This window comes from Anabas testudineus, chromosome 18 (genome assembly GCF_900324465.2).
Source record: "Anabas testudineus chromosome 18, fAnaTes1.2, whole genome shotgun sequence".
NCBI classification, from domain to species: Eukaryota; Metazoa; Chordata; class Actinopteri; order Anabantiformes; family Anabantidae; genus Anabas; species Anabas testudineus.
This window is the reverse complement of record NC_046627.1, coordinates 356,848-366,691: the sequence shown is the minus strand read 5'-3', so window position 1 is coordinate 366,691 and position 9,844 is coordinate 356,848. Positions and strand designations below refer to the sequence as shown.

Genomic DNA, 9,844 nt, shown 5'->3' with positions numbered 1-9,844 from the left:
TCTCTGTACTTTTCTGCAGGTATCCTCGGCCTGGAGCTGTACATCTCCAGAATCCAGTTCACCTGCCCAATGTTCTTGATGCTTGTTGTTGTCTTTATTGTCTGCTGTTCTTTTCTCTCTTCTCTTTCCACTCACCCCAACCGGTCGAGGCAGATGGCCGCCCACTATGAGCCTGGTTCTGCTGGAGGTTTCTTCCTCTAATGGGAGTTTTTCCTCTCCACTGTCTCCTGGTGCTGCTGAGTGGGTTGCTGGGTTTTATTTTGTAAGATGTTGAGCCTTAAACACTGTAAAGCCCCCTGAGAGAGGTAAGGCACTTTTATTTTGATTTGAATCTATATAAATACAATTGGAGTGAATCAAAATTAAACTGGGTTATAGTTAGTTATTAATTAGAAAGGAAACAAAAGTCAAATCTTATTTTTGGCTCTGGTAGATAAATGACTTGACCTGTGTTTCCAGCATCTTTCTGACAGACTGATGTTTGGATTTCAGCTTAGAAAAACCACTGACCTTTGACCTGGAGCACAACCTGTTTCTTCACCAGGATGTTTCCCTCCCTGTTGTAGACGGTGCAGGTGAAGGTTCCTGTATCTACATCTGTGGGGTATTTCAGGGTCAGACTGAGGTCTCCAGATTTCAGCAGCTTCCCTTTCCTCTGTGTTCGACCTCTGTAAAGACTGATCTGCTGTTCGGGTTGGTCAAAGCGATTCTGGTACACATGGACCTTCCTGTTGTCTCTGTCCCTCCACTCCATAGTAACGTCTTCAGGTAGGCGGACTGTGGTTTTACAGGGCAGCTGGACAGACTCCAGCCTTGAATCCACTTCCATATGATAGACTGACAGGACAAGAAAGCACACCATCAGTTACACAACAGCAGTAGCTGTTAGTTATATTCCAAGACCTCAGCATCAACACAAGGTATTTAGTGACTGTCCCCCTTAACCCCTTCAGTTGTTTTCGTCTCCCGCCCCTTTTCTATTTTTCTTGGGAACATATGACACAAGAGTGTGTGTGTCAGTCAGTCATGTCAGTAAAAGCTAATTTTGATGAGTCCCTCTCTTCTTCTGGTCGATACCAGTGCAGGGGGAAGTTCAGGCTTGTTCTTCCTCACTGTCCCTACCATGGTGAGCTTTCTTTTTAGCAGCTCTTGACCAAGAGAATATGATTTGAAGAAGTTGTCACATGTTATATTATGCCCTTGGAGACCGGTTGTCATTTCCAGCACAACAACCATGCCTTGTTTTATTGGCCCTTCCAGTACTGGGTTTACCCATGTACTGTATACCTGCATATTCCAGGCCTGGCTGCTCCAGATGTTTATTCCATATTTCCCTGGTTTGCTTGGAATGCACACCTTGAATGAACAGCAACCTCTGAAAGGAACCAGACACTCATCATGAAACTGTTGTAGAGACATAATATAGGCCTGCCAGACTCTGCATCCCACAGACTTTTTGTAGCCTCATTGTTTGAGCGATATACTCCTGCTCGATTCAACAGACCTACGTAGGCTTGGAGGTCTGTTTGTTTCACTAAATTTAACAAACTTTAAGCTAAATTCATAGTGTTAGTGAAAAGCACTACTGGCGTAAGAGTTATAACATACACCTGTGCTGCTTAAGGACCGTTCATAATACTTATTACTCTTGTTTTCTTGTGTTGTGAGGTCTGCTAGCTAAACTCTGTTAGCCATGGCTGCTTCTCCCTCTTCTTCTTCTTCTCCCTCTTCTCCTCCTGCTCTCTCTTGCTCGGTGTGTCACATGTTTAGTTTTTCCTCTGCCTCCTTTAGTGAGAAGGGAATTTGTAATAAATGTAGCTTATTTGCAGCTTTGGAGGCGAAGCTGACTGATTTGGAGACTCGGCTCCGCACCGTGGAAAACAAGCCAGCTAGCATAGCTCCGGTTAGCATAGCTCCTGTTAGCCTAGCTCCCGTTAGCCTAGCTCCTGTTAGCCTAGCTCCCGTTAGCCTAGCTCCTGTTAGCATAGCTCCTGTTAGCATAGCTCCTGTTAGCATAGCTCCTGTTAGCATAGCTCCTGTTAGCCTAGCTCCGGTTAGCATAGCTCCTGTTAGCCTAGCTCCTGTTAGCTGTCCCCCGGCAGTTCCCGAGCAGCCGGGAAGTCAGGCCGGCTGGGTGACGGTTCGTAGGAAGCATAACCCTAGACACTCGCCCAAGGTTCACCACGACCAGGTTCACGTTTCTAACCGGTTTTCCCCACTCAGCAACACACCTGCTGAGAAACCCACTCTGGTTATTGGCAGCTCCATAGTCAGAAACGTGAAGTTAGAGACTCCAGCGGCCATAGTCAAGTGTATTCCTGGGGCCAGAGCGGGCGACGTCGAGTCCTATTTAAAACTCCTGTGTAAGGATAAACGTAAATACAGTAAGATAATAATTCACACAGGAGTTAATGACGCCCGATTACAACAATCGGAAGTCACTAAAATTAACGTTGAACCGGTGTGTAACTTTGCAAAAACGATGTTGGACTCCGTAGTTTTCTCTGGACCCCTTCCCAATCTGACCAGTGACGACATGTTTAGCCTCATGACGTCATTCAACCGCTGGCTGTCTAAGTGGTGTCCCACTAACAACATGGGCTACATAGACAATTGGAAAACGTTTTGGAGAAAACCTGGGCTGATTAGAAGAGACGGCATCCATCCCACTTTAGATGGTTCGTCTCTACTCTCTAGAAATATGACAGAGTTTATTAGACGACCTAAACCCTGACATGTCAGAGTGGAGCCCAGGACGCAGAGACGCAGTCTTACACACCTCTCTGCAGCTTCCTTACAGCCGTCACCCCCCAAAAACTACCATAACCCCATAGAGACAGTGTCTGCTCCCCGAGTACCTAAATTATTTATATCAAGAACCAACAAGAGGAGTTATTCATAAAAACCTAATACAAATAAAGAACAAAATAACAAGACAACAAGTCAAATGTGGACTTTTAAATATCAGATCTCTCTCGTCTAAATCCCTGTTAGTGAATGATTTGATAATTGACCATCAAATAGACTTATTCTGTCTTACTGAAACCTGGCTGCAGCAGGATGAATATGTCTCTCTGAATGAGTCGACCCCCTCAAGTCATGTTAATTATCATGTTCCTAGAAGCACAGGTCGGGGTGGAGGAGTAGCAGCAATCTTCCACTCAAGTTTGTTAATCAACCCCAGACCTAAACATAGTTTGAATTCATTTGAGAGCCTCACTCTTAGCCTCTCTGATCCTAACTGGAAAAATCAGAAACCAGTCCTGTTTGTTCTTGTGTACCGTCCTCCTGTCCCTTACTCTGAGTTTTTAACTGAATTCTCAGAGTTTCTATCTGATTTAGTTCTTAGTGCAGATAAAGTCATTATAGTGGGTGACTTTAAAATCCATGTAGATGTTGATGATAACTGCCTCAACACTGACTTTAATTCTCTATTAGACTCTAAATGTAAATAAACCCACTCACTGTTTTAACCACACCCTTGATCTTATTCTGACATACGGTGTGGAAGTTGATCAGTTAATAGTTTTTCCCCAAAACCCTCTTTTATCTGACCATTTCTTAATTACATTTGAATTTACAGTACCAGACTTTACTAAACCTACAGATAAGATTCACTACAGTAGATGTTTATGTGAAAATGCTGTTGACAAATTTAAGGAACTGATTCCATCTTTTATTTCAGAGCCATGTACCAACACAGAGGAAGGCAGTTATTTCAATGTTACTCCAGCACAAGTGGACTATCTTGTTAATAGTACTGGTGCTTCACTTGGAACAATACTTGATACTGTTGCTCCTCTGAAAAAGAAGCTAGTGAGTCAGAGGAAGTTAGCTCCATGGTACAATTCACAAATCCGTAGCTTAAAGCAGAAATCACGTAAGTTGGAAAGGAGGTGGCGTTCCACCAATTTAGATGAATATTGCCTGAAAGATAGTTAAATAATATATAAAAAAGCCCTGCGTAAAGCTAGAACTTCATATTACTCCTCATTAATAGAGGCAAATAAGAACAACCCTAGGTTTCTTTTCAGCACTGTAGCCAGGCTGACAAAGAGTCATAGCTCGGTTGAGCCTAGTATTCCCTCAACTCTCAGCAGCAATGACTTCATGAATTTCTTTACAAATAAAATCAGAACTATTAGAGAAAAAATTGATCAGATCCTCCCTGCATATAGCATGGATTGTACAACAACTCTAGATCCACGCTCGTACTTAGACTGCTTCCTCCCCGTAGATCATTCTGAATTAATTTCAGTAATTAATTCCTCTAAACCCCATATGTCAAAGTCAAGGCCCGCGGGCCACATCCGGCCCGGCGTGTAATTATATCCGGCCCGCGAGATCATTTGTATATTATTGTTATTAATGGTCCGGTGATATGAAGTGCTGGTAACACAATAAACTACAGATCCCATAATGCAGCGCTTCAGCTGCCTTGCCGAACACATTCCACGTTAATCAAGTCTAGTTTATGATGCTGCAAGTTATTATGAAGCTGGTCCTCACGATGCTAAGTAATGTTGGCACAACGGTGTACGCAAATACGCACTTTGCTGATAAACTGAGTTCTCACGGAGCTTTGGTGACTTTGACGAACAAGAAAATCATTTTACCGTCGATGTGTAAACTTCACCTGTGCAGATTCAGATGGAGCTGATTGAGCTGCAGTGTAATGACTGAAGGTAAAGTAGGACACTGCAGGACCCGCACAGTTTATTCACTCCATTCCCGTAGAAATGTCCCAGCTCCGTCCACATGTGGCTCGAACCTTGTTTATGTTTGGTAGCACAAATCTTAGTGAGAAGCTGTTCTCAGTGATGAAGACTAACAAAACAGCACACAGGAGTCGTCTCACTGGTGAGAACCTACAGTCCATCCTGAGAATCTCCACAACACAGAACCTCACACCAAATAAAAACGAGCTTGTTGACAAAAACAGATGCAGCTCTGATAAAATGACTGAAGAGCAAAGACTGAATGATTTGATTTGTTATTGCTGAAAAGCACAAATTTTATTAATATTTCCAGGTTTTGTTATGCAGCATGTTCACATTTTGAATTAGTATAATTTTGACAGAAGATATTTTTATAGAGAGCAAAGTTTATTTTTATATAAAATGACATAAGATTAAAGAAATTTGAACGTTGTTCTTTTAATGTTTACTTTATTTCTAACTTAACTTAATTTACAGAGGATATATTTTTATAGAGAGCAAAATATTATAAGTTATTTAAGGTTTATGTAAAAAAAAGTTAAGTTTTAAAAATTTTAGTGTGTTCAATAAATGTTTATCCTGTTCGGCCCGCGACCTAAAGTGTGTTTTTGATTTTGGCCCCCTGTGCAATTGAGTTTGACACCCCTGCTCTAAACCATCAACATGTCTCTTAGATCCCATCCCGACTAGACTCCTCAAGGATGTCCTACCTTTGATCAGCACGTCCATATTAGATCAGATCAATCTGTCTTTACAAATAGGCTACGTACCACAGGCTTTTAAGGTTGCTGTAGCAACAACTACTAATAACTTGTATGAAGATTTCCAGTCAGGATTTAGAGTACATCATAGTACAGAAACAGCACTGGTAAAGGTCACTAATGATCTTCTATTAGCATCAGACAATGGACTACTCTCTATACTCGTCATGTTAGATCTTAGTGCTGCATTCGACACTATAGATCACAACATTTTATTACACAGACTGGAACATGTCATTGGAATCAAAGGAACAGCACTAGAGTGGTTTAAATCATATCTATCAGATAGATTTCAGTTTGTACACGTTAATGATGAGTCTTCCATGCACAGCAAAGTCAGATATGGAGTTCCACAGGGATCTGTGCTTGGACCGATTCTTTTCACTTTATATATGTCCCCTTTAGGCAATATTATTAGGAAACACTCTATAAATTTCCATTGTTATGCAGATGATACCCAGCTATACTTATCTATGAAACCAGGAGAAACTAATCAATTAGTCAAGCTTCAAGAATGTTTTAAAGACCTGGATGTCCTCCAATTTCCTTCTCCTAAATCCAGACAAGACAGAGGTTATACTGTTTGGGCCTAAAAATCTCAGAGACACTATGTCTAATCACATTCTCACCATTGATGACTTAGTACTGGCCTCAAGTAATACTGTAATACTTCCTCTCCACTGTTGCCTAAAGCTTGCTCAAATGGGATTGTTGGGTTTTCTCTATAATTTTTTGTATAAATATTTTCTGTAAGGTCTTAAACCTTAAACACTGTAAAGTGCCTTGAGATAACTTCAATTCAATTTCAATGCAATTTTATTTGTATAGCGCCAATTTACAACAGAAGTCATCTCAAGGCACTTTACAGTGTTTAAGGTTTAAGACCGTACAGAAAATATTTATACAAAAAATTATAGAGAAAACCCAACAATCCCATTTGAGCAAGCTTTAGGCAACAGTGGAGAGGAAAAACTCCCTTTAGAGGAAGAAACCTCCAGCAGAACCAGGGTCATAGTGGGCGGCCATCTGCCTTAACTTCTGTTGTAAATTGGCGCTATACAAATAAAACTGAATTGAATTGAATTTAATTGAATGTCTCCTGTTCTTCAGGTGCCTCTCCCTCTCCACCTGTTGACTGGTCAGTCTCCTCAACTTCTGGATCAAAATCTGTGTTGTCTTCCACTTCCGAGACTCCTCCTCTATCTCAATTTCAGTGCCCTCTTCATCATGTCCAAAAACCTGGACCAGAACCTCTTCGTCAGAGAACTGCTTGGTCAGTCGCCTACTTATTGGGCTCAGACTCAAAGAAGTGTAAGAAAAACATGAAGCTGTATATGTCGGGTTTGTGTGAAGATGATACATTGATTAGTCTGGAAGGTGTGGTTCACTTGGGGGATCAGCACAAAAGTGTGGGAAAGAGATGGGTTCACATAACAGAAACCTGTCTAGTCTGTGTGAAGAGATGATACGTGGTAACTTCAGTGAGTTAGTGAAAAAGTGAGTGAGTGAGCTGGGGTGGTGTGTATGGGAATGTTTTCTGTCTGGTGGATGGATATAATCTGGAAACCCATTCATTTCCTATGGCGGTCACTTTTGATCCAACACCACAGATGTAACAAGGTTGAATAAAACACTCAAAATTCAATGAGAGGTGATCATCACTTTTATATGTTCAAGTGCATAGTGTGGAGGATATCATAAGGTCTTAAGACAATCAGACATAAAACACAATTTTTAGTGTTTTAAGTTGTAAATCGGTCTGATTTGACCCGAAAACAGGAGGGTCAATTCAGCCAGGAACCTGGGGGTGATCACTGATGATCAACTAAGCTTTACACTTTACAGTTTTCACGTCTACTCTGTCTCATGCAGATTTGCCCTTTTCAACATCAGAAACATCAAACTACCTTTTAAACCATGCAACACAACTTCTGGACATAGAGAGGCAAGAAAACATGTGAACTATTTAGGATTTTATTGGTTTCTGCATTGATTTGTCATAAAATGTGATCTTGGAATATTGACCTCAAAAATGTTAAGTCAGTTATTAGCATACTTGTGAAGAAAATTAGTTTTGAGGTGAGGACTTAATCTACTTTGAATAACAGAAACCACTCTTTTTTAGGTTTGCTCTGTACAACAAGATAGTGATTATGAGAGCCATGCCTCACCAAAAGAAGCTTTCAGAGGAGTTATGATCACAAATTAGTGATTTACATAAAGCTGTACAGGGTTACAAAGTCATGTCAAAGACTTTGAAATTCACCAGTCTGCAATTAAACAATCTACAAATGGAGACACTTTGGGACTGTGGTCACTCGACCAAGAAGTGGGCGACGAGTCAAAATGACGCCGAGAGCAAAACACACAGTCATCAATGAGGTAAAGAAACAACTCAGAGTGACAGGTAAAGATTTAAAGGCATCACTGGAACTAAACTATTTGAACACACAGCACTACATCTGGAGTAAAAAAAGGTCACTGCATATCATCATGGTGGTGGAAACATCATGATCTCCACTGTGACCCAGTGAGAGAAGTGGGATTGTTGGGTTCTCTCCATGAGTTTCTAAAGTTAATTTCTTTTTTGTGAAGTGCCTTTAGATAGTTTTATTTAGATTTGGCGCTGTGTAAATAAATTGAACTGAACTCATTACAGGTCTGCTTTGTGCAGCCAGTCAGTCAGAACTGATGAAGCTTCTGGGCAGAAGGAGAAAAGTCTTCAAGAGCTTAAAACAAGTCCAGTTGAGACTAACAACATGACCTCAATGACTGAGAGTCTTTGTTGATGTTGACTTTATGGGTAATGTAGTAGTAGTGACGTACCTGACATGAAGTACTGACGGAAATGTACTAAAAGACCCCCAGTAACAAGAAGAAGAACCAGGAGAACCAGGAGAGCTTTGGCCCAGGATGGAAATCATTCTGTGGAGAACAGAAAGCAACATGACCTCTGACCTCTGACCTGTATCTGCAGTAGATGTTGTGGTTTGTTACTGACCTTTGACCTGCAGCTGGACCTCTGTCACTCTCTTTTCTCCCCATCTAGCTGATCTGACGGTGCAGGTGTAGGTTCCACTGTCTAACAGCTGCAGTTTTGTCAAGTTCAGACTCAGGTCTCCAGTTTCCAGAGCGTCAGTCCTCATCGATGTTCGGTCTCTGTAGAGCTGGTTTTGGTTTTTAAGGTCATCACCTTCCTGCTGACGCTGGTGGACGGTTGAAGGACTGAGATCGTAGCGGCTCCACACCACTGTGGGGTCGTCCAGTCTAACAGTGGGAAACTCACAGGGCAGCAGGAAGTGGTCCCCCTCATACATGTCCACAGCTGAGGCATGCTGGGAAACTGTGAGGACACAGACAGAGAGGGTCCATCTCAGCAGCCTTATTTCATGTCTCAGTACTGGTCCATCCTCAGGTGAGTAATCCACCTGGTCCTGTTTGTGATTGGATGCTGCAGCTGATCAGGCTGCTTTGAAACCACATCACCACAGATTAAGACCAACAACACCTCATTCTCAAAGAGCTGCATCAGACATTTCCAGCACACTTTAGTTCTGAAAACCTTTAACCTGAAGCTCTTGATAAAAAAGAGAAGAAACACTACAACGTTTTTTATTCTGATCTTTATCCACTTCACACATGAAGCACGTTTGTCCTCTGGGACCGAACGAAAACATCCAGTTTCCAAATCTCAACTGAGACCAGACCGATGTCACATCATGTTTTCAGCTGATTTATATCAAGCAGCATTCAATCGGTTATAGTAATTATTCCCTGACTTTTTCTAGTTTCCAGGCCTTGAAGACACCCCATTACAAACTGTGGAGGTTTAATAAAGGAACGTTAGATGCAGCAGGTTGGTTATATTTGAATGATGGACACAATGAAAAGCTCAGTCCACTAAAGCTGGGGTCATCAGACACAGAGGAAGGAGTTCTTACCCAGCTGGAGGATCACCAACATCTTCATGTTCCTGTGAAATGTGCCGTTAAATCTCTTCATCTCTCTTGATGGTTCTGACGCAGACACGTCAACACGTTCTTCAGGTTCACTCCTTCAGTTCTTCAGGTTCACTCCTTCAGTTCTTCAGGTGCGTCAGCACCTCCCTCTGCTGCAGAGTGGATCACAGTTAGCTGTTTTAATTAAAAACATTTCTTCCTTTTTGATTCGACTTTACCAAACTCCTGCTCTACGACTGATTCTTGAACTCGGTCCTGCTTCCTGTCTTAGTGTGAAAGAGGAGAACAAAGCTTGTGTCAGTGACCAAAGAGATGGAGACAGTAGCAGCCTTTGTCTGATTTGAACAAAGAGCTCTTTGAGTGGACAAAGAAGATCATTCATCTGACTCATGACCAGCATTGGTTC

At 41.8% G+C, this 9,844-nt stretch overlaps 1 pseudogene; it reads right to left on the bottom strand.

Moving 5' to 3' along the window:
• Positions 1-255: 255 nt before the first annotated feature.
• On the bottom strand, positions 256-9,481 carry LOC117153106 (annotated as a pseudogene).
• Between the last annotated feature and the right edge of the window lie 363 nt (positions 9,482-9,844).